Source organism: Bos indicus x Bos taurus, chromosome 21, assembly GCF_003369695.1.
Source record: "Bos indicus x Bos taurus breed Angus x Brahman F1 hybrid chromosome 21, Bos_hybrid_MaternalHap_v2.0, whole genome shotgun sequence".
Lineage (NCBI taxonomy): Eukaryota > Metazoa > Chordata > Mammalia > Artiodactyla > Bovidae > Bos > Bos indicus x Bos taurus.
In genome coordinates this window covers 22,710,274-22,732,103 of record NC_040096.1, presented here as the reverse complement: position 1 = coordinate 22,732,103, position 21,830 = coordinate 22,710,274, and the positions used below count along the sequence as shown (strand labels likewise).

At 42.9% G+C, this 21,830-nt stretch overlaps 1 protein-coding gene and 1 non-coding gene across 3 annotated transcripts in view; one reads left to right on the top strand and one right to left on the bottom strand.

Moving 5' to 3' along the window:
- PDE8A (phosphodiesterase 8A) overlaps window positions 1-21,830 on the bottom strand; it is a 144,285-nt gene that overhangs the window by 117,426 nt on the left and 5,029 nt on the right. The gene's annotated exons all lie outside the window — the stretch shown is intronic.
- LOC113880225 lies at window positions 14,631-14,750 on the top strand. Its single transcript, XR_003507683.1, has one exon. It is a non-coding gene; the product is annotated as a U5 spliceosomal RNA (small nuclear RNA).

Below are 21,830 nucleotides of genomic sequence, written 5' to 3'. Positions count from 1 at the left end.
ATGAATTTTAATCCCTGAATCCACTTAGCGGGAGCCTGGGCCCACGGACTCTGGTCTGACCTGGAGCCCACGTGGAGCATGATGCCCTCAGCTTGCACTAAGGGGCCCTTTCCACCGTATTTATTACGTGAACATTATTGAGAGCCTTGACCCTCAGAAAGGGCCCAGGAGGGGGGTTTCTTCAGGCTTCGGCTCAGAAACCACCTTCCCCTGAGTCACAAGCCCCTGTGACTTCTTGGGAACTCGGGCTGTTTTCCCATTTGTGGAGGCTGCAGAAGCTCCTGCCAGACGTGTGACCCAACCCCCTGGTGACCGCCCAAGTTCCCCTGGCGGGCGCTGCTGCACACAACCTGACTCCCGCCTGTCCCTGTGCTCCCTCAGCCCCAGTCCTCTCTATCTGTTTGCTTTTTAAGCCTACAGTAAGTGTTCTTTACCTCAGATCTCTTGAAATAAGCACAGGAGGGCAGCTCTAATGATGGGGCTGTCAGCCCTCTGCTGTTCTCCGAACTGAGTTGAGTCAGGCGGGACCTCCACGGTTCACATTTCGACACCACAGTGGCAGGAGGTGTCTGTGTGCTGAGCTGATGGCTTCTGGCTGTGCAAATTAGCTTCCTGAACAATTTCTAAATACCAGATTATTTTCAATTGCCTTAGTGAGTACCACATAATTCTCCCAAATTGTTCTTTAAAGAACACCATGTGGCAATTTTTTTTAAAGATAGAGCTACTATAAAATCAACAAATTTGACAAACTGTTCTAATTTCAGAAAGGCTTAAACACTTCAACTCAAGAAATAAAGAAGGGACATATATATCTCTATATACACTATAGAGATAACACTCAGCTATATAAACCAAATGTATCCTGCAATGTGTACGATATATTTATTCCGTAATATTTTCCTGATGAAAAAGAAAACTTTAGAGAAGTTGCTAAATAAAACACGGGAAAAGAAAGCATATGAACTATGTTCTGTTCACTTTGGTAGAAGATAAATAAAAATTCTGAATTTATTCTTCAATGAAATTATCTTTCAATTCAGAGAGAAATCATTGTTTAAAGGGTTTAAAAAAAAAAAAAAAGGAGAAGAATGTTAAAAAATACTTATCTCAGCTGTAATTCCAGGTAACTGAGAAGTCAAACTAGGATAACGTCCATTGAGGTTCTGCTTGGGTGTTCAAGAATTCGGAGAAACATCACAGATACGGTAGCAACGAGCCAAAGCAGAACTTAGAGATCCAGATTCTATCCTTTCTCTTTCCCTGTTCCCCCTCCCTTTCATGAGATCTTTCATAAGTTCTATCAGTCAGGACACAGCTGGCCGCAGGTAAAGAAAACTAACCTCAAATACTTTATGATGAAGTGGATTTATGGACTCATGCAAATGCGAAGGGCAGGGTGAGATCTTCCGAGCCTCAGGATCAGTTCCCTAAGGCTCTGGCTCTGTGACTGCAATTCCCCAAGCCTGTTCCTACATGAGCTGGCAGGGTCCTCACTGGGGGGTGGAGGTGGGCACATCCACCCTCCAGTTACTGCAGTCTGACTGAGACAGTTTATGTCATGTGGCTGCCTCTGAACTCTGGCTTCAGCTTGGGTGATGCGTCCACTGCTGAACAAATGACTGTGGCAAGAAGGACATGAGAGAGCCCCCTGGAGCTGGGGGTGGGCTCAATCCCAACCAAACTTTACTAGTGCTCTGCACAAGAGAAGGGAAAGGAGAAGAATTACAAATGTTTCCAAAGAGGTGTGGTGGAGACTGGCTGGCTGTTGAAAGCCAGTTCCTCTCCTTGCTGGGCACAACTGGCGTAGACGGATCATATTCCCCAGCCTCCAGGGCAGGGAGGTGTGGCCAATGGAACGGACAGACATGAACTATTTCCAGGTCTGGTCCCTCAAAACCTCTCACCCACAATCTTTCATGCTCTTTCCCCTTCTGCAAGCTGTCTGTGCAGACAGGCAGGGTGATCTCAGGGAGCCGTGTGTTGAAGATGGCAGAGCCACAAGATGGAATGAGCCTTAGTCTCAGAGCTGCCGCTTAGAGAAGAGTCCTCCACTGATTGGGAACACCTATTTTAAACTTTGGGCTTCCCTGGTGGCTCAGTGGTAAAGAATCCACTTGCAGTGAAGGAGACATGGGTTTGATCCCTGGGTTGGAAAGATCCCCTGGAGAAGGAAATGGCAACCCACTCCAGTGTTCTTGCCTGGAAAATCCCATGGACAAAGGAGCCTGGTGGGCTATAGTCCATGGGGTTACAGAGTTGGACATGACTTAGTGACTAAACAACAACAATTTTAAACTTTACGTGACTGAGCAACTTCTTTGGAGGTTAAGACTTTTGTTTATTTGGGGGTTTGTTACATCAGCCTATCCTAATAGGTGAAGAAATTAAGGTCTGCAAGTTTGAATGACTTGCCCAAGATACACTTAACTGACAAACACAAAAACAGGATGCAATGATCCTGCCACAAGAATGCAAAAAGGGAAGAGAAGACAAGTGACAGATATAAGCACCAGATAAAATGAGAAGTGATGAGCAACACAGCATCTTTGAGGCACAATGCACAAGTAAGGAAGCAGGTCAACCGGGAAGCCCTTTCTATGTCCAAACTGGTAGAAATTTCCCCACAAGTCATCCATTTTTCTCTTACCGAACAGAATTACTGGAAAGTTTCTCTGGTAAGTGAGAATGCAAACTGCCTCTGAGTCACAGCTAGGAACAATAACTCTCATTACACATAAAAGTGGGATTAATTCTCAAGCTGAAAAGCATTTGGGGACTTGGGCTGGATCCCAGTGTAGGGGAGGCTACTGTCTGTCTGACCAACACTCCTCTCTTCCTATGAGAGCTGCTCCCATCCAACTTTCTACTTCGGTGAAAGCCGCTGCTCATCAGAGAAGCCACTGCTGGCCACTGGGAAGGTAGATGTTCCGAGCTAGGCTCGTCTTGGTTCCTCCTACGGACTCTTAAGTAGAGTTTAGCCTCTACTGGAAGAGACTCAGTCCCACTCCACTGACAAAGCTGTGAAATTTAAAGCCAAGAGCTAGCGGTGGGCACTGCTTCTTGCTAAGCAGAAAAAAGCAGACCAAGACATGTATCCAGAGAAAAACATGATCTGAAAGGATGCATGCACCCCAGTGTTCACTGCAGCACTATTTACAAGAGCCAAGACATGGAAGCAACCTAAACGGATATTTACGGAAGGAGGGATAAAGAAGATATGGTACATCTATACAAGGAATATTACTCAGCTATTAAAAAGAATGCAATAACGCCATTTGCAGCAACATGGATGGACCTAGAGAGTGTCATACCGAATGAAGTGAGTCAGAGAAGGAGAAGTATAGTATGACATCCCTTATATGTGGAGTTAAAAAAGAAATGATACAATGAACTTACTTACAAAACAGAAAGAGACTTACGGGCTTAGAGAACAAACTAACTGTTTCCAGGAGGGAAGGATAGGGGAAAGGGCTAGTTAGGGAGTTTGGGATGGACATGTACTCACTGCTATATTTAAAATGGATAACCAGCGAGGACCTACTGTACAGCACAGAGAACTCTGCTCAGTGTTATGTGGCAGCCTGGATGCGAGGGGAGTTTTGCGAAGAATGGATACACATACGTGTATGGCTCAGTCCCTTGGCTGTTCACCTGAAACTGTCGCAACACTGTTGATCAGCTCTACCGCAATACAAAATAAAAAACTGAAAAGAAAAAAAACAAAACCCTGACTAATATAATCAGCAAAACTGCCTCAAGAGCTAAGACAAAAAAGTTCACAACATCTCACAGATCTCCTAAAGTGAAATGAAAAGCACACAAGTATAGCAATGACAAGTGCGGAATCAGAAACCAGGGCACTGGGGTTTAACCCAAGTGCTGCCAGCTTCCGGCCAGGAAACCTCGGGGAAAGTGTTTTAAACCTCCCATTTGCCTCGGTTTTCTTACTCCTACAGGGGAGCCTTTAGGATAACACCAAGCCCACTGGGTTTCCTTGAGGATTAAATGAGTTAATGCACATGAAGCACTTGGAACAACACCTGGGATGCAGTGAGCAGTCAACATGTGCGTTACTGTTACGCTCCGTCAACATCAGCTGACGGCTGTTAGTGACCCCCAAGCAAGTCAAGGTGGATCAAGCCAGGTGAAAGCAGGCACCACACTGACCACAGAAGAAAACACGTCTGTCCCACACTACCCCACCGTCACAGCACACCATCAAATCCTGACGCTCTTTCCATCTGTAAGGAAGGGACAACTTCAGGTGCCCACTAAGGATAGCAACCACCTCAGGCTCTCTGGGAGGTGAGCAAGGATGCACTGTATCAGACACCAGCATGCCCCTCTGTCCGCCAGGGTATCTGTTCTCTCCAATCTCCTTCAACTCCCTGGGCCCCCAGGAGCCACAGTGAGATAGCAGGGTTGGGGGCGGCAGGGACACAAATGCAGCCTCAGACCTGCCCATGGGGACCTCATCCATCTTCTGAGCATGCGTGATCTTGACCATTTGAACCCTTCATCCCATCTTAGGCTTGTCTTCCCTTCCCCACAAGGGAATTTCACAAACACAAAAATTTGAGGGTACTTGTTCCAGACATAAGATGCTTCCTATGACAATCACCTACTTCCTTCATAGAGCTCTGCCTTCAAAGTTATTTTTGCTCTCTCTGCTGATTAAGTTGGGGAGAAATTCTCAGCAGAGTGCTTTTCTGGAAACTGCACAGTTTATTAAGTCCCTGGAAGTACAAGGAAGAGCTTGAAGCGTTCAGTCTGTAAAGGCATGGGATGAAGCTAGAGGAGGATGGGTGTTGAGGTCATGGAAAGGAATGGGCAGTGGGCAGCCACAGAGGGTCTGAGGCAGAGAATGGCACGACCCCTCTGCACCTCCTCTGAACTTCTGCCTCCAGACATCTGCATGTGGGGCCCGCTTCTCTGGAAACTTGGAGATGTGGAGAAGGCTAAGAACACTGGGAGGGGGCAAAGCCCTCAGGACACCCATCAAAAACCCCCAACTCCAAAGCAACCTGGTGGGGAAGAACAGGGGCCCAGCAAGAGTGTCAGGCCCACAGGGCTTTCTAGAGCCTAGCCAGGGGTCAGGAGTGCTGCTGCAACTGGCTAGCGCCTGCCCACTGGAAGAGTAAGGTCAAAGCCCTCTAGCCCTGACCAGAGACCCCCTCCGGCCAGCCTACACGATTCTATTCCAGCAGAAACCGAGCACAGTAAGCAAGCTTTCACACTGTAGCAAAGCTAGCCATATAAACAAGTGACCCCAAACCAAAGCTGTGTGATGACCCGGGAGTACCCGGGAGATCCATTTGGGATCTGAGGCATAAATATCCTTAGCCTCTCAAAACAAACACAGGTTTTGGCACTGAAAACTGTTTTTTGGTTTACAGGCCAGCAAACCACGGCACCGCTGTTTATTTTTCCATTATCTGTATATTCAGCAGCACCGAAAGGACCGTAACAGCTTCCTACTCTCCTAACCCACTGGTGAGAAAATGCAATTCTGATCCATAAGCAAACAGACACCAGAAAAGTCTGTCACGTTTATGGTGCCTGACAAGTATCTTTCCACGCCTTCTCTCCAACACTTGTTTCAACTATGAGGAACTGTGGTTCACGGACAAGTGACACAGCTTGTCCCAGCTGAGTACCAACACCAGAATGCAAACCCAAGTCTGATGCCAATTCCCTCTCCTCTTTGACTGTATCACTGCAAGAGGTATGTTCAGATTTCTGGACAAGCACTGGAGAATCAAGGGTTGGGAAGACACAAACAGAGGCAAGCCAGTTCCCTGGCACGTGTACCCTAAAGTGGGGGCTACGAGCACTCGTCTCGCGTTACTGCCATGCCTACTGCAGACCCTGGTGCACAGGGAGCTCTACGTAAATGTGGCCTGAATGAAGCAAGACTTTGTTATGATCCAATACCTCGTGGTCCAATAAAGAATCAGGGACCATCATGCCAACTCACCAAACCAGAGTTCTTCATGGAGATGGAAAGTTGAGGCGGAAATTCCTACACTGGGGAGAAATGAGACCAGAAGACCTCTAAAACACTTCCAAATCAGCCTCTGAAAACTAATCTCACTGGAGATCAGAGTCTCGTAGAAGTACTGACTGACTTTTTTGAGTATTAAAAGTGAGTGTATGTTGGCTCATACTGTCACCTACCAGGTGTCCCCATAAGAGTGTTCTGAGCCTCTGATAACACTGCTCGACTCACTGCCAGGCTGACCAAACCTCATGCACACCTTCATCCCAGGCAAGGCTTCACTGCAGCTCACTTCACTTGGAATCTCTGGCTTTTAAAGACTATTTCTTAATGCTAGAATAACAAAAAGACATGACTTCAGCGCTTCGGGAAGAAAAAGAAACAAAACCTTCTGCTTTTACCTACAAATGTTAGGGCAGTAAAGAGAGCTGGTCAAGTACGTATTGAATGACTACATAAATACTGTAGGTTCCCTGCATGCCAACTCCAAGTCCAAACGTATGAGTTAAAAGCGAATAAATACACAGGTATAAAGAGAACAAAGACACAGGTATCTGTAAAGCAACTATCCTTCAATTTAAAAATTAAAAGAGAGAGAAAGACAGATATCTGTACATGACATTAAAATGAATACAGAACCATTCCGCAATACGCAACTCCATTAACAATATCCAAATTCTGATACCCAAATGATATCAGAAATTCCACGTGTTTGATTTCTTTTTTGCTTCTGATACAATCAAACCGCTAGACGGAGAAGGCGATGGCACCCCACTCCAGTACTCTTGCCTGGAAAACCCCATGGATGGAGGAGCCTGGTGGGCTGCAGTCCATGGGGTCTCGAAGAGTCGGACACGACTGAGCGACTTCACTTTCACGCATTGGAGAAGGAAATGGCAACCCACTCCAGTGTTCTTGCCTAGAGAATCCCAGGGATGGGGGAGCCTGGTGGGCTGCCGTCTATGGGGTCACACAGAATCGGACACGACTGAAGCGACTTAGCAGCAGCAGCAACAGCAACAGAGTACACTATGCCATTTCCTCCTCCATAAAATGGAAGCTTGGCAAGAGTAAAGTTAAACATCTCACTAAGTAATAAAATTCTAACAAAATGAAAGATTTCGATACGTAAATGTAATTTATCTGGCCAAATTCATAAATAAAAATTTTACAAAAAACACAATGCTTTTTCATTACAGACTCCCCAAAAGGTCTTAAAACGTGCTGTACCAGAATTGTTTTTAAATCAAGACTCAAAAATAATAGATTCTCCATCTAAAAATAAACCCTAATAAAATGATCACAGATATGCATAAAAACTTAAGATCGACACGGCAGCACAGCGCTGCCATGTAAATTAGGTTTTGAATAACTTTTAATGACATGGGAAAATGCAGTGAGCTCTCTGTACCCACATGTAGAGAACCCACAGGTACACAGGGCCCACTGTGCTATACTATTTTATACAAGGGACTAGAGCATCCACGGACTTTGGCAAACCACTGGGGTCCTGGAATCAATCTCCTGAAGATACCACGGATCTTTAAAAAAAAAAAAAAAAAAAAAGATAACCAAGGATCGACTACAGTTTCAATTTATTATTAAATTTAAAAGTCAGGATATAAAACTGTACAAAGTACCTGCTTAAAATTTACATTTAAAAATTGATTCAATGGATACACACTACTATATATAAAATTATAAACAACGAGGACCTACTGTATAGCATAGGGAACTATATGCAATATCCCATAATACTCTATAATGGAAAAAAATTTGGAAAGGCTATATATATATATAACTGAATCACTTTGGTGTACACCTGAAAACTGTAAATCAATTCTGTGTGTGTGTGTGTGTGTGTGTGTGTGTGTGTGTTAGTTGCTCAGTTGTGTCTGACTCTTTGCGACCCCATGGACTGTACTGTAGACCACCAGACTCCTCTGTCCATGGAATTCTCCAGGCAAGAATACTGGAGTGGGTTGCCATTCCCTTCTCCAGCAGAGCCTCCCGACCCAGGGATCAAATCCAGTCTCCTGCATTGCAGGTAGATTCTTTACTGTCTGAGCCACCAGGGAAGATTAAATCAACTATACTTCAATTAAAAAAAAATAGCAAAAACAATTTTTTTAATGTAAAATTTCCTATGCATGCATAAGAACAAAGAATGCAAGGAGTTACTAATATATTATGTACAAATATCTTGAAGCATATTGTCTTAAAACCAAAAGCAAATATCACAGCTCAGGGTGAAGAACGAGACATGTTGCTATTAACATCAGGATAAAACGAAGATGCACATTAACACCATTATTATTTAACAAAGTTCTGAAACTCCAAGCCAATAAGAAAACAAGAGATGAAGTATTACTTTTACAAAGGAAAACACAAAACCATCAGTCAGCTAATAACGTGAACATTTACCTCAAAAACCCAAGACACTATACAGTTAAAATTCATATATTTCACAACAACAACAAAAGACAATCAACTGAGAAACTACACAATTGTTTACTAAATTAGGTAACATCAATATATTTCATCTAATTGAAATAGTAGATTTAATGAAGATTCTGGCTACAACAGAATTATCCTATTAATAAAAAGGAATGAGACCCATATTAAAATATTTAAAGATAAATGAATAATAAATTCATACTTATGACAGAAGAATCCTATAAAGCTACCGATTCTTCTCAAATTACAGTGGATTTAACTCCAATACAGGCTTCCCTGTTGGCTCAGACGGTAAAAGTCTGCCTATAATGCAGGAGACCTGGGTTCGACCCCTGGGTTAGGAAGATCTCCTGGAGAAGGGAATGGCAAACAATTCCAGTATTCTTGCATGGAAAACTCCATGGACAGAGGAGCCTGGTGGGCTACAATCCATGGTGTCACAAAGAATCAGACATGACTGAGTGACTTGCACTCACTAACTCCAATACAAACAAAATCTCCCCCAAATTTGAGAGTAGAACAAAATCATTCTAAAATTGATATGGAAGGATAGAGAAGAATGGGTTAAGGAAGCTTTCTTTAATGGGGCATAATAAGAAAAAGGATTAACCTTATCAGTTCAGTCGCTCAGTTGTGTCCGACTCTTTGCGACCCCATCAATCGCAGCATGCCAGGCCTCCTTGTCCATCACCAACTCCCAGAGTTCACTCAGACTCACATTCATCGAGTCAGTGATGCCATCCAGCCATCTCATCCTCTGTCGTCCCCTTCTCCTCCTGCCCCCAATACCTCCCAGCATCAGAGTCTTTTCCAATGAGTCAATTCTTTGCATGAGGTGGCCAAAGTACTGGAGTTTCAGCTTTAGCATCATTCCTTCCAAGAAATTCCAGGGCTGATCTCCTTCAGAATGGACTGGTTGGATCTCCTTGCAGTCCAAGGGACTCTCAAGAGTCTTCTTCAACACCACAGTTCAAAAGCATCAATCTTTGGCGCTCAGCCTTCTTCTTCTTAACCTTATCAGACACTATTAAAACATATAAAGCTATAAAAATGAAGTCAGTGCTGTAACAGGGCGAGTAAGTATAGGTAATTAAAAATAGTGCAAAGATATGATAAAGGTGAGAGTATAAATCAACTGCGAATAAAAATAATCATCCACATAAAAAGATGCTGGAATAATGACTATTTTGGAGAGTTATGTCCACCAGGGAAGCCCTAAAAGTAATATTTTAAAACCCAACACATTCATTACCATTTGAGGCACCAACTCCTTACTATTAAAACTGTTAAAGGGAAAAATCAAGCACTTATACCTTATACTTATACCTTTCCAATAGGAACTGTATCTTATAGTAGTGACAGGCCTAACTGTTGAAGAAACTTCTGCTTTACAGAAGAACACTAACTACTTCATGGAAAAGTAAAATGAATTGGGAAACATCATTTCCTAATACCAGGGAGAACTGTTACTTTAGATAAGGATTATCAAGTGGTGCTATAAAGGAAGGGAGGCAGGGAGAAAGAGAAAGCTTAGGTGAACAGCTTATGGTGAATTAAACATTTGTAGGCACTTCCCTGGGGGTCCAGTGGTTAAGACTCCACACTTCGCCGAAGAGGGTGCAGGCTGATCCCCCATTGGGGAACTAAAGTCACAAATGCCCTGGGGCACAGCCAAATCAATAAATAGACAGATACACTTTAAACACACACACACACACATCTATATTATGCCAAGGGCCACAAGGTCACCTTCTAGTCATATGAAGAGAATCTACAAGTTCTAGTGGAGTAATCAGATGGTCATCACCCTAACCCAGCAGTCAATCTGAGCATCTGTAATGGTGGGCCAACAGGACATCGTGTATTTTCTGATGTGATTTGTGACTTGCCAATGATACAGCCTAACCCAAAACATCTAACTTTAATCCATGTTGGATGTGATTTCTAGTTTATAGGAAATACAGCAGATAGAGGGGAAAAGAAGGAACCAGTAAGATGAATCCAGAAATCAGGACCAAGGAAGTGGTCAGGTCTCTTCAACAACTCAGTGTAATGTAAAAGGTGGGGATGGGCAGGCTAGTTTAAAAGCAAGGTAAGGGTCATGACAAGCAGATGCAATGCAGGAGACATTTCTGGGATCACTGGGGATATTGGTATGGTATGATACAGCTATTAGATAAAACAAATTACTGAAATGGAAATATGCAGATTACTGGCTGCAAAAAGTCTATTGCCAAACAGTATGTACTTATGGTGGTTCCTCAAAAGATTAGAAACAGAATTACTGTATGATCCAGCAAGTTCACGCCCCAAAAGAATTGAAAGCAGGAATTCATAGATATGTATACCCATGTCTGTATGCAGCGTTATTCACAATAACCCGGACGCAGAAGCAATCCAAGTGTTCATCAATGGATGAACGGATAAACTAAATGTGGTGTGTGCATACAATGGGATATTATTCAGCCCTAGAAACGAAACTCTGATACATGTTACAACATGGATGAACCCTGAAGACACTGTATTATGTGAAATCAGACAGTGACAAAGTATGTGCTCTATGGTTCCACTTACATGAGGGACCTAGGGTAGTCCAAAGGGAATGGTGGTTGCCAGAGGCTGGGGAGGAGGAAATGAGGAGTTTAACATCTGAAGTTTTAGCTTTGGAAGATCAAAGGATTCTAGAGGTTGACAGAGGTGGAGACTGTAGAAAAATGTGAATGTACTTAATGCCACTCAATTGTACACTTAAAAGTGATTAAACTGGTAAATGTTATGTATACTTTATAATTTTTTTTAAAAACCATTATGTACTGTGTAATCTAATTTCAGTGGAAAAATGTAATTATATACAAAGATAGATGGGGGGAGGACAGGGAGACAGGGGAGGGGGAGAAGGAGAAGGAGATGGAGGGGGAGATAAAGAATCTGGAAGGACATGTACTAACATGTTATAATAAGTGATCTCTAGCTGTGGAGGCACTAGCTAATTTTCCATACTCTGTACTGCCTCTGTAGTAAGATAGGATGTTGTATAAAGCAAATAGGAAAAAACATAAAAGGAAGAGTATAGATTTGATTTCACAAAAATATAAAATGTTTACAATTTTAAAAATAAAATATTCAGTAAAGAGAAAAAGACTAGAGAAAAAGATATGCAATAAGCATGAGTGATCAAAACTTAATTCCCAAACACATTAGAAAGCTCTTATAAAATTTTTTAAATTCTAAAACCCAGAGAAATAGGCAACAGACATAAATTCAGTGAAGGCAAAGTTCAAGTGTTCAAAACACACTTGGAAAATAAAAAGGTAACCATAAATGAAATAAATTATAACTAAAATACCAATACAAAATATCACTCTCCCACAATCGGATTGTTGAAAGCCTAAGAAGCACTATCATATACTCCTGTGATATTAAAATTTGATCACATCTTTCTGGAGGGCAAGTTAACAATGTGGATCATGAGCCTTTAAAAGTTAACAGTCATGGGACTTCCTGGTGTGCAATAGGTAAGAATCCGCCTGCCAATGCAGGGGACACGGGTTCCATCCTTGATCCAGCAAGACTGCACATGCCTCAGGGCAACAATGCCCGTGTGCCGCAAATGCTGAGCCCACGCACCTAGAGCCTGTGCTTGAAGCAAGAGAAGCCTCCTCAATCAGAAGCCCACACACCACAGCAAACAGCTGCCCTGGCTCCCAGCAACTAGAGAAGCACGGCGCAGCAACAAAGACCCAAACAAAAAAGTTAATAGTCACAGTACTATGAATCACTCATACGTGAAACAGATGAATCTCAAAAACATAATGCGAAGTGAAAGAAATATTATATAAAAGATTGTATACTACATACTTCCACTTACTGCGAAACTCTTAAACAGACAAAGCTCACCTGTGGTGGGGAAAAAAATGAAAAGGTGGTTGCAAGGATGGCAGGAAAAGAGCCTGGGAAGGAGCAAGAGTGAACTTTCTGGAAAGACAATATTCTAACCTTGACAGAGGTTTGACTTACACAGATAAATGTATGCATCTGTCAAAACTCAGCAAATGCACAATAAATGTTTATGCATTTGACTGCATATAAATTTTATCTCAAAAGAAAAATCTAAATACTGGACTAATTAATGATATACACGCTGCAATATTTTAGGCAAAGTCTGCTGCTGCTGCTGCTGCTGCTGCTAAGTTGCTTCAGTCGTGTCCGACTCTGTGCGACCCCACAGACGGCAGCCCACCAGGCTCCCCCGTCCCTGAGATTCTCCAGGCAAGAACACTGGAGTGGGGTGCCATTTCCTCCTCCATAGGCAAAGTACAGATGTCTGCAATTACTTTAAAATGCATCAAAGGAAAAAAAAAAATAATAAAATGCATCAAAGGAAAAGGAAGTAGAGACGACAGAGACTGACACACGCTTGTCTCCTGGTTTCTGTGGGCACTGCTTTCAAGACTCCCTCAGATACCAAGCCCATGGATGCAAAAGTCCCTTATATGAGAGGCACCGAAGTTACACATAACCTAAGTACAGCCTTCTGTATGCTTGTACTTTGAATGGCTTCTAGATTACTTATACTACCTAATACTATGTAAATGTTACATAAATTGCTGGAAACACAATGTAAAGGATATGTAAATCATTACCACAAGGCAAATTCAAGTTTTGCTTTTTGGAACTTTCTAGATTTCCCCTATCACCCCCTCTCACACCCTCAATGGTTGAATCCCCAGAGGTAGAACCCATGGAAACAGATGGATGAGCATATATGATAAAGTACAGTAAAGAACATATATGATGCAACATATATGCAAGTAGAGTAAAATGCTACCATAAAATACAGGAGTTTGGGGTATACAAGTGTTCACTGCAAAATTCCTTCAAGAATTTTGACATAGTGTCTAATGAAATGTTAGAAATATTAGAAATACTAAATTATAGTCAAGAGCCACGAGGCAGTCCTCTGGAGTGCTGGAATATTCCCTCCTGGTCTGGGTGGTCATTATATGTAGCATATATGGGTACAATTCAATCAAGCCACACTCTTTAAGATTCTATATACTTTGCTAACTGCATTTATACGTCAAAAAATGTTTAAATAAACAGCATTCAGAATAGGACTTCAAAGCATATGTAATTAATATACTCAAAAAGATAACAGAGTATGCTCTAACCAAAAAAGAAAGAAAACCATGAATTAGCAGTTATAAAAAGCACACACCATAAATCTTGAACACAGAAACTGCAGCATTTAAAAACTCAATGGACTAGATAGCTGAGCAGACCCTGAGGAATGACTCAGTGAGCTAAGAGAGTTCAAAAACCTTTACAGATGCCAGCACAGAGATGGAAGCACAAGTAGTAAAGAAATACAGCACAAAGATGTGCCTAACTCCCACAGTGGGAGCAAGCTGCAGAAGGGGAGTGAGGAATGGAAGAGCACCAATCCAAAGAAGAACAGCTAAGTGTTTCCTAGAACTAATAAAGAACAAGTAAAGAATAAAACTATCAAGAAATATTTTAATTAATCTACATGAATGCAAGGCAACACCACCAATTTACGCGTTATCTATCTCCTGATTATGCAATTCAAGTGATCCATGTCCTTTTGCAAGTTTTCTAAGAAGAATATTACTTTTGTAATGAGAAAAATAAAAGCTTACTTTTCTTGTTTTGGTTTGTGGGGTTTTTTGTTTTCTATTTCACTTTTAATTGGAGGGTAACTGCTTTACAATATTGTGTTGGTTTCTGCCGTACTACAATGTCAGTCAGCTCTAAGTATACACACGTCCTCTCCCTCTTGAGCCTCCCTCCCACCCCTCCATGCTGTCACAGAGCACTGGGTTGAGCTCCCTGTGTTATAGAGTAACTTCCTATTAGCTATCTATTTTACATATGGTAATATATATGTAAACACTTATGAAATAAATCCAGAACCACGAGACAAGAAAGGCTTTTCTAAAAACTCCCCAGCCTCTCTTTCCTCTGGCTTCTACCCTATGCTATTACAAGAACCTGCTGCTGAAATAAGTTACCACGACCTTGGGCAAGTCATTTGATCTCTTTAAAGTTCTGCTTCTTTTAGGTCTTCAACAGGGAAAATAACACTGTCCTTTCTACTTCACAGGAGTTTGGAGAACATCAAATGAGATAATGGATAAAAACTGCACTCAGTATAATCTGATTTCTCTTCAGATCAAATAAATCTTTCCCCTTTTAATGAAGATTTCCATGGAGAGAAACAATTCTGAGATTCACAGTCCAAGAGAACAAATTTCTTGTTACCAAAGGGGAAAGAGGGGAGGGATAAATCTGGAGTTTGGGATTAGCAGATACAAACTACTACATATAAAATAAACAAGGTCCTATTACTATATAGCACAGGGAACTATATCCACTAACTTGTAATAAACTACAATGAAAAAGGATATATATATAAACTTGTTCACTTTGCTGTCCCCCAGAAACTAATACAGTGGAAAGCAACACAAAGTGCAAACCAACACAACAGTGCAAACCAACTATATTTCCATTTTTAAAAACCAGCAGCCAGTCACCTGGACAGCACAGTACAAACGGAGGCAGGCCATCAGTCCTGAGCTGCAGACCCCGTCTGCACCGCCCCTCACCCCTCACCCTCACCCCTCACCCGCTGAACCCACTCCACTCCCCAGCCGGCTGGCGGGCAGGCCCTGCCTCCCTTCCCAGAGCACTGCACCACACCTTGCGCCTGGCCCAGCACCACAGCCCCGAGACACGCCCCACCTCCAGCGTCAGTGCATCTTCCTCCTAAAACTTCATATAATATATTCATCCTGCAACCACAGTGTTGAAAATGAAAATGCTGAGGTTCAGAGGATGGACTCCGAACGCCTCATCCTGGCTTTCAAGCCTCCCCTCCTGCCCCTGGTCAACTCCTCACTGCCTGTGGAACAGTCAACTCTCTACCCACCCAAGTCCTCGGGTCTTCTGAGCCGAGCCCCAGGCAGGCCAAGCCCCTCCCGCCTTCCGCCCTCTGCACCGATGATGGGCCCAGACCAAGATCCTGCCTGTTCCCTGAACACCCACTCCACCCCTCAGGCGCCACCCTCACTTCCAGGTCACAGGCCCCACCTTTCCAGGGAAGACTACTACTGTCCTGAGGGCAGGGCCTCCTGCTTGGCTCCAGATCTTCTGTAGGAGGCACTCAAATCAACCTGCCAATCATTTCAGTCTGTAAAATAAACTTTCTCTGCCTAACTGAATTTTATAGTAATTATTTCTCTGGGTTTTCTTTACAGTTTTAATATAATATGCATGTGCATATCACATACATTCCTACATAATATACTGCTTAGCTATTAATCTTTAAAAGGGTCACACTTTACAAAGTCTTCTCTAAGTTTTCTTTCAACATTGTTTTGAGACTGGTCTATGTTGACACCGGTAGCTATAAGCTATAAGCCATTCATTTTTTTGCTCGTTTTCCCTGAACTTTGAACTTTCTCTTTTGTATTAGGGTGTAGCCAATTAACAATGTGATAGTTTCAGGTGAACAGCAAAGGGACTCAGCCACACACATGTATCCATTCTCCCCCAATCCCCACTGCCGTCCAGGCTGGCACATAACACTGAGTTCCATGTTAAGCCATTCATTTTCAAAGCTGAAAAGCATTCTTTTGCACAGTACAACTTATTCATCCATTATGTTGCTGAGGGATACTTGTGTTTTATCAAAAAGGTTGCTATTATCAATAAAAGCAATGCACCTATGAACATTCTTATCCATATCTCAGCACACATGTATTTCTAGGGTTAAAACTGCCAGGTCACAGGGTCGCATGTTTAGCTCTCCTTGGTAATGACAATGGTTTTCCAAGCAGTTGAACTGATTTACACTTTTACTTACACTGTTGAAGAATTCCTCAAAAATACTGTCAGGTTTTTAGAAGACACGGAAGCAACCTAAACATCCACCAACAGAGGGATGGATAAACAAGATGTGGTACATAAATACAATGGAGTATTACTCAGCCATTAAAAAAAAATGGAATAATGCTATTTGCACCAATATGGATTGAATCTAGAGACTGTCATACTGAGCGAAATAAGTCAGACAGTGAAGGAGAAATATCGTATGACATCCCTTACATGTATAATCTAAAAAGAAATGATACAAATAAACTTTAAAAACAGAAAGAGACCCACAGACTTGGAGAACAAATTTATGGTTGCCGGGGTGGAGGGAGGCATGGGGGGCAGGGTTAATTGGGGAGTTTCGGACACACACACACACACTGATGGGTTTGAAATGGACAGCCAACAAGGACCTGTTGTATAGCACGTGAAACTCTACTCAGTGCTGAGTGGTGGCCTGGACGGGAGGGAGATCTGAGGGAGAATGGATATGTGTGTATGTATGGCTGGGTCACTTCACTGTTCACTTGAAACTGTCACAACACTGTTAATCAGCTATACCTCAGTACAAAATAAAAAGTTAAAATACTGTAAGGCTTTTAAACATTTGCCCATTTGGTGGGTATAAAATGTTATTTCATTGTGGTTTTAATTTGCATTTCTCCAATGAGGCTGACATTTTTCACACATTTATTGGCCATTTGGTTTCCTCTTTAATGAGCTCCTTGTCCAAGTCTTTGCTTATTTTTCAATTAAACTTTTTCTTACCTATTGTAGGAGTTCTATATATATTCTGAATACTAATCCTTCATTGGTATTAGGTGTTGCAAATGTCATCTTTCAGTTTATGGTTTCCTTCCTTTTCACTCTCTTTTGCTGAGAAGTTCTTTATTTTAACCTACTTGAATTTATCACCCTTTTCCTTCCAGGTAAATGCTTTGAGTAACTTATTTAGTGCAAACAGGAGACTTTCTCATTTGGGCTTCCCTGGTGGCTCAACGGTAAAGAATCCACCTGCCAATGTAGGAAGCATTGGGTTCAATCCCTGGGACAGTTAGATCCCTTGGAGAAGGAAATGGCAACCTACTCCAGTATTCTTGCCCAAGAAATCCTATAGACAGAGGAGACTGGCGGGCTACAATCCATGGGGTGGCCAGAGAGTCGGAGGTGACTTAGCGACTGAACAACAGAACCCAGAAACCGTGATGACACATTTATATTTCCTTTTAATATACTGTTAAAATGAAAACTTCAAAAAAGGAAGTTATATAAACAATTAACACATGAAAACATTCACAAAATGATTAGCCATCAAGGAAATGAAAATCAAAACCACAAGGACATATCACTACACACCCACCAGAATGGCTAAAATTAAGACTGATAACACCAAACTGGGGCAAGGATGTAGACCAACCAAACTTTCATTATACTCTGTTAGTGGGAAGGTGAAACTGGGGAACCCTGAAGAAAGGTCAAGCAGTTTCTTAGAAAGCTAAACATAATAGATAATAGCTATCCTATGACCCAGCAATTCCACTTCTTGACATTAACCCAAGAAAGATGAAAGTACATGCCCACGTAGTAATTTATACCAAAATATTCATAGCAGCTGTACTCTTAATAGCCGAAAATGGAATGCAGGCCTAGCATCCACTGACAAGAGAATGAGTACGTGAGCTGTGATCTAGTCACACAACAGAGTACGACTCAGCAAGAAGGAGCCACCTACTGACCCATGCGACACAGATGAGTCTCAAAAATACTATGCTGAAGCCTTAGACAAAAGAATACATTCAAGGCTCTATCTCTATGAAGCCTAGAATAGGCAAAAATACTTTATAATGGAAAAAAATATAAGAACTGTGGTTGCTGATGGGTAGGGTTAGGAATGGAGAAGGAGCACAGAGAACTTTCTGGGGTGACAGTAATATTCTGTATCCTGACAGAGATTCTGCATTACATAAGCATACACATTTGTCAAAAAAAGAGACAAATTTTGAATTCTAGGTGATATACATAGTGAAGTGTTTAGGAGTTAAGTATATTGATGTATGCAACTTACTTGGAAATGGCTCCAAAAATAAAACAGATTTCTGGGTGGACAGAGAATGATAAAGCAAACGAAGGCAAGTGTTGCCTATAGAATCTTGGTGGTGGGTACACACGTGAGAATTCTTTCAACTTTGCTATATGTTTGAAATTTTTCAAACTAATAAAATATTAGGGGAAAGATAAAAATATATTTTTAAAAGGAAGAGATTTGCTTTAAAAAAGAAGCAGATAGAGGGTTTCCCTGGCAGTCCAGTCCACACTGCCAATGTAGGTGGCTTGGGTTCAACCCCTGGTCGGGGAACTAAGATCTCCCACGCTGTGCTGCACAGTCAAAAAAAAAAAAAATTAAATATAAGCAAATATATTTAAGCAAAGTTTGTCCTTGAAAAAGGTACCTGAAAGAAAAAGATCAATCCTTACATGTACTGGTGCTTTGGAATTAACAAAACATATGCACACAGACTATTTTAAATGATCTTCACCAAAATCCAGGTATTCTAGTCTCATTTTATGCTTGAGAAAATGTGGGTCAGAACTTGCTAAATATCACACAGCTGGTACCTCATGGTGCTGGCTTTAAAAACACACACCTGTGGCTCCTCCACTTCTCTTCTTTCCAACATACCTCACTTGGGAGCCGCTATAAACCTCAAACATGTGAAGACCGTGTGGAAACCGTCCATGGGCCTCCAGCCCTTCGCTCGTCCCAGGAGCAAAGGACAAGGCTGAAGCAGTGCTGCACTGACGTGCAGGACACGAAAGGGAGATGCATGCTGACAGGCAACGAGCACCATCTTAACTGAAGGTGAATTTTCAACCCACACAGAATAAAAGCGGACCGTTCCCGCTCTGTCCATGGGGTTCTCCAGGCAAGAATACTGGAGTGGGTTGCCATGCCCTTCTCCAAGGGATCTTCCCGACCCAGAGACTGAACCCGGGTCTCCTGCATTGCAGGCAGACTCTTTACTGTCTTAGCCACCAGGGAAGTCCTGGTGTTCTTTGAGCCCATCCAGAAAGTGTGGGGAAAGCTGAGCTTGCCTTTCCGTCTACGCGGATGAGGCCTGTAGCAAAGAAACTCCAGCACAAGACTTGTCAAAACAGCTCTCTCCCAAGATAGTCCAGCACTCATCTTATAGAGCAGAACAGAAGCAGAGCAGAGGGACGGGACCCAGGCACGTTTGCTCAACCCTGACACGGCCAACATGAGAGGCAAAAGCTTTACTGATCACCCTGCGGATTAATCACTGGCTTCAGGGTATTTTGGCTTTTTGTTAAAGCATAACACACCCCAATAATTTCTGTTAAATTTAAACAGGTGAGATAGATCCATGGAATAGAAATAAAAGCCCTTTCAGCCTTAGAGACGGGCGTATTTATCCAAACACCTACTCAGTGCACCAAACGCTTTGGGAACTGTACTGAAACCAGTGCATAGCCCCTGCCCTCCAGAGGCCTATCATCAAGCAGCAGGCTTGGGAGAGAAATCTGAGCCCACGAGAGCTATAGGAGAGGTGGCAAGAGCAGAGGAGAGTGCAAGTGCAACCGAGGGCTCAAGACAGGACATGTATGTGTGGAACTGGGGGCAGAAGAAGGGGTGAGGGGTTGCCCTCCAGGCTGGCTCCTACGGAGGTCCTAGCTAAGGAAGGCTACCTGCAGCCTGAGCAGGAAAGGGAGGAGAAAGCAGCCCCAAGGGATGCCTGCCGACTGATTATAGAGAGTTAAGAGGGGAGATTAGAGGCATTACCTGGGACAGGGCCAAATACAGCTGCAACATCCACAGACATGAGAACCTAAGCTAGGACTGGATCTCCACAGTAAATCAAGACTTGAAATTTTAATAACAGATTCAGGATGCCTGCTTAAAGCCCAGGTGGACCCACGATGCTCATAGCTGAGTGGGAGGCCAGAGAATGGTGGATGTAACACTGGGACAGGTGGTTGGTTATCAGAGCAACCAGCCAGGAGATAAGCACCAGGAACAACGGATTTGCATCCCTGCTTAACTGTTTGCCCAGGGTGAGTTTCTAACCTCTGGCACCTTATCTGCAGAAAGGAAATGACACCAGCCACCTCAGAGGGCTGAAGAGAGATAAGGTCCGCAAGGCATCCAGCAAAGTGCCTACAATACAGGAGGCATCGAGGAAAGCCAGGTGCAACTCGGACGAAGAGCTTGCACTCCAGAACCTCAGAGTCCGAGGCCTCCTACCACCGACCCCTGTGCACGGAGAAACCAGGCGGGAGCCACCAACGGTGGACACACCCAAGGGCTCACCCATGTGCCAGTCAACTTCTCCCTCTGTTCTCTGATTTCTTTTTAATTTTTAAAAATACTCTGTCCTTTAAGGCATTTTAGGTAATTCTGAGATGACTGCCTCACCCCATGGCCTCACATCCCGAACCATCCCCTACGGAAGAACCCAATCCAAACAGGCAAGCAGTCCAAGGGGTCACCAGCATCACAAGACACTTGACAGGGAACGTTTGTGCCAGAAGGGACCGAACACTCACTTCAGCAAGGAGACAGTCAAGGCCGGCCAAGGGTAGGTCTGAGCTGACAGAGCTGTGACCTTCATCACATCACGCTTTTACAGTTATGGTGGTAATGACATTAAGCACTAAAAAAAAAGTGTATAATACAAAATATTTTATGTATATAATAGGCATTCAAGAAAATTTAAAAAGCAGTTATCTTTATAGCTAGGCTTAGCAAGATAATGAGATTCTATATACCAAAAGGCATAAGAACACAAGGGATTAGAGAACTCAGAGCCCATGAGCTCAAGATAAAATTCTAGTCACTTACTTCAGGAACAGAAAGTTGGGTCCCATTTTCTCAACTATGCTTTTACAGGGAAACTTTCAGTACTTTATATAATCTATAATTCAAGGGTCAATGACCCTAACTTGGGGGGGGGGGGGCGGTGCAGGGAGAGTGGTCACTCAGGTCACACAAAAAGAAGACTTCACTTTCTTTTAGGGAAATATAAGAGTTGGATTAATCCACTCTATATATTAACAGCAGACAACAAATTTTACTCCAGAGCTAGGAAACACTAAGAAACCAGCAAATTTTGATGGCCTAGGATGATTCATGTCACCAATTTTATGGAGGATGGTGGGCTGGCGGGGAAAAGGAGGGAGAAAACACTGGGAAGAAGGAGAAGGTGGTGAAAAATTAGAGAAAACTAGGTGGAGGGAAAGAAAATGACACAGCAAATACTAGAGAAGGACAAACGGCGAGTCAGCCTGAGAGCTGACGGCAGTAACCCCTGGTCAGAGGTCAGCGTTGGCCGCGCTGTTACCGGTCACCTCTGTGTACTGCCCACCCGGCTGCACTAATCCTTAAGTCTTCACGGGGAAATCTGGGCTCACCAGAGCAAAGACGGATTATTTCCTGGGTACAAAAGCGCTGAAAGAGGAATAC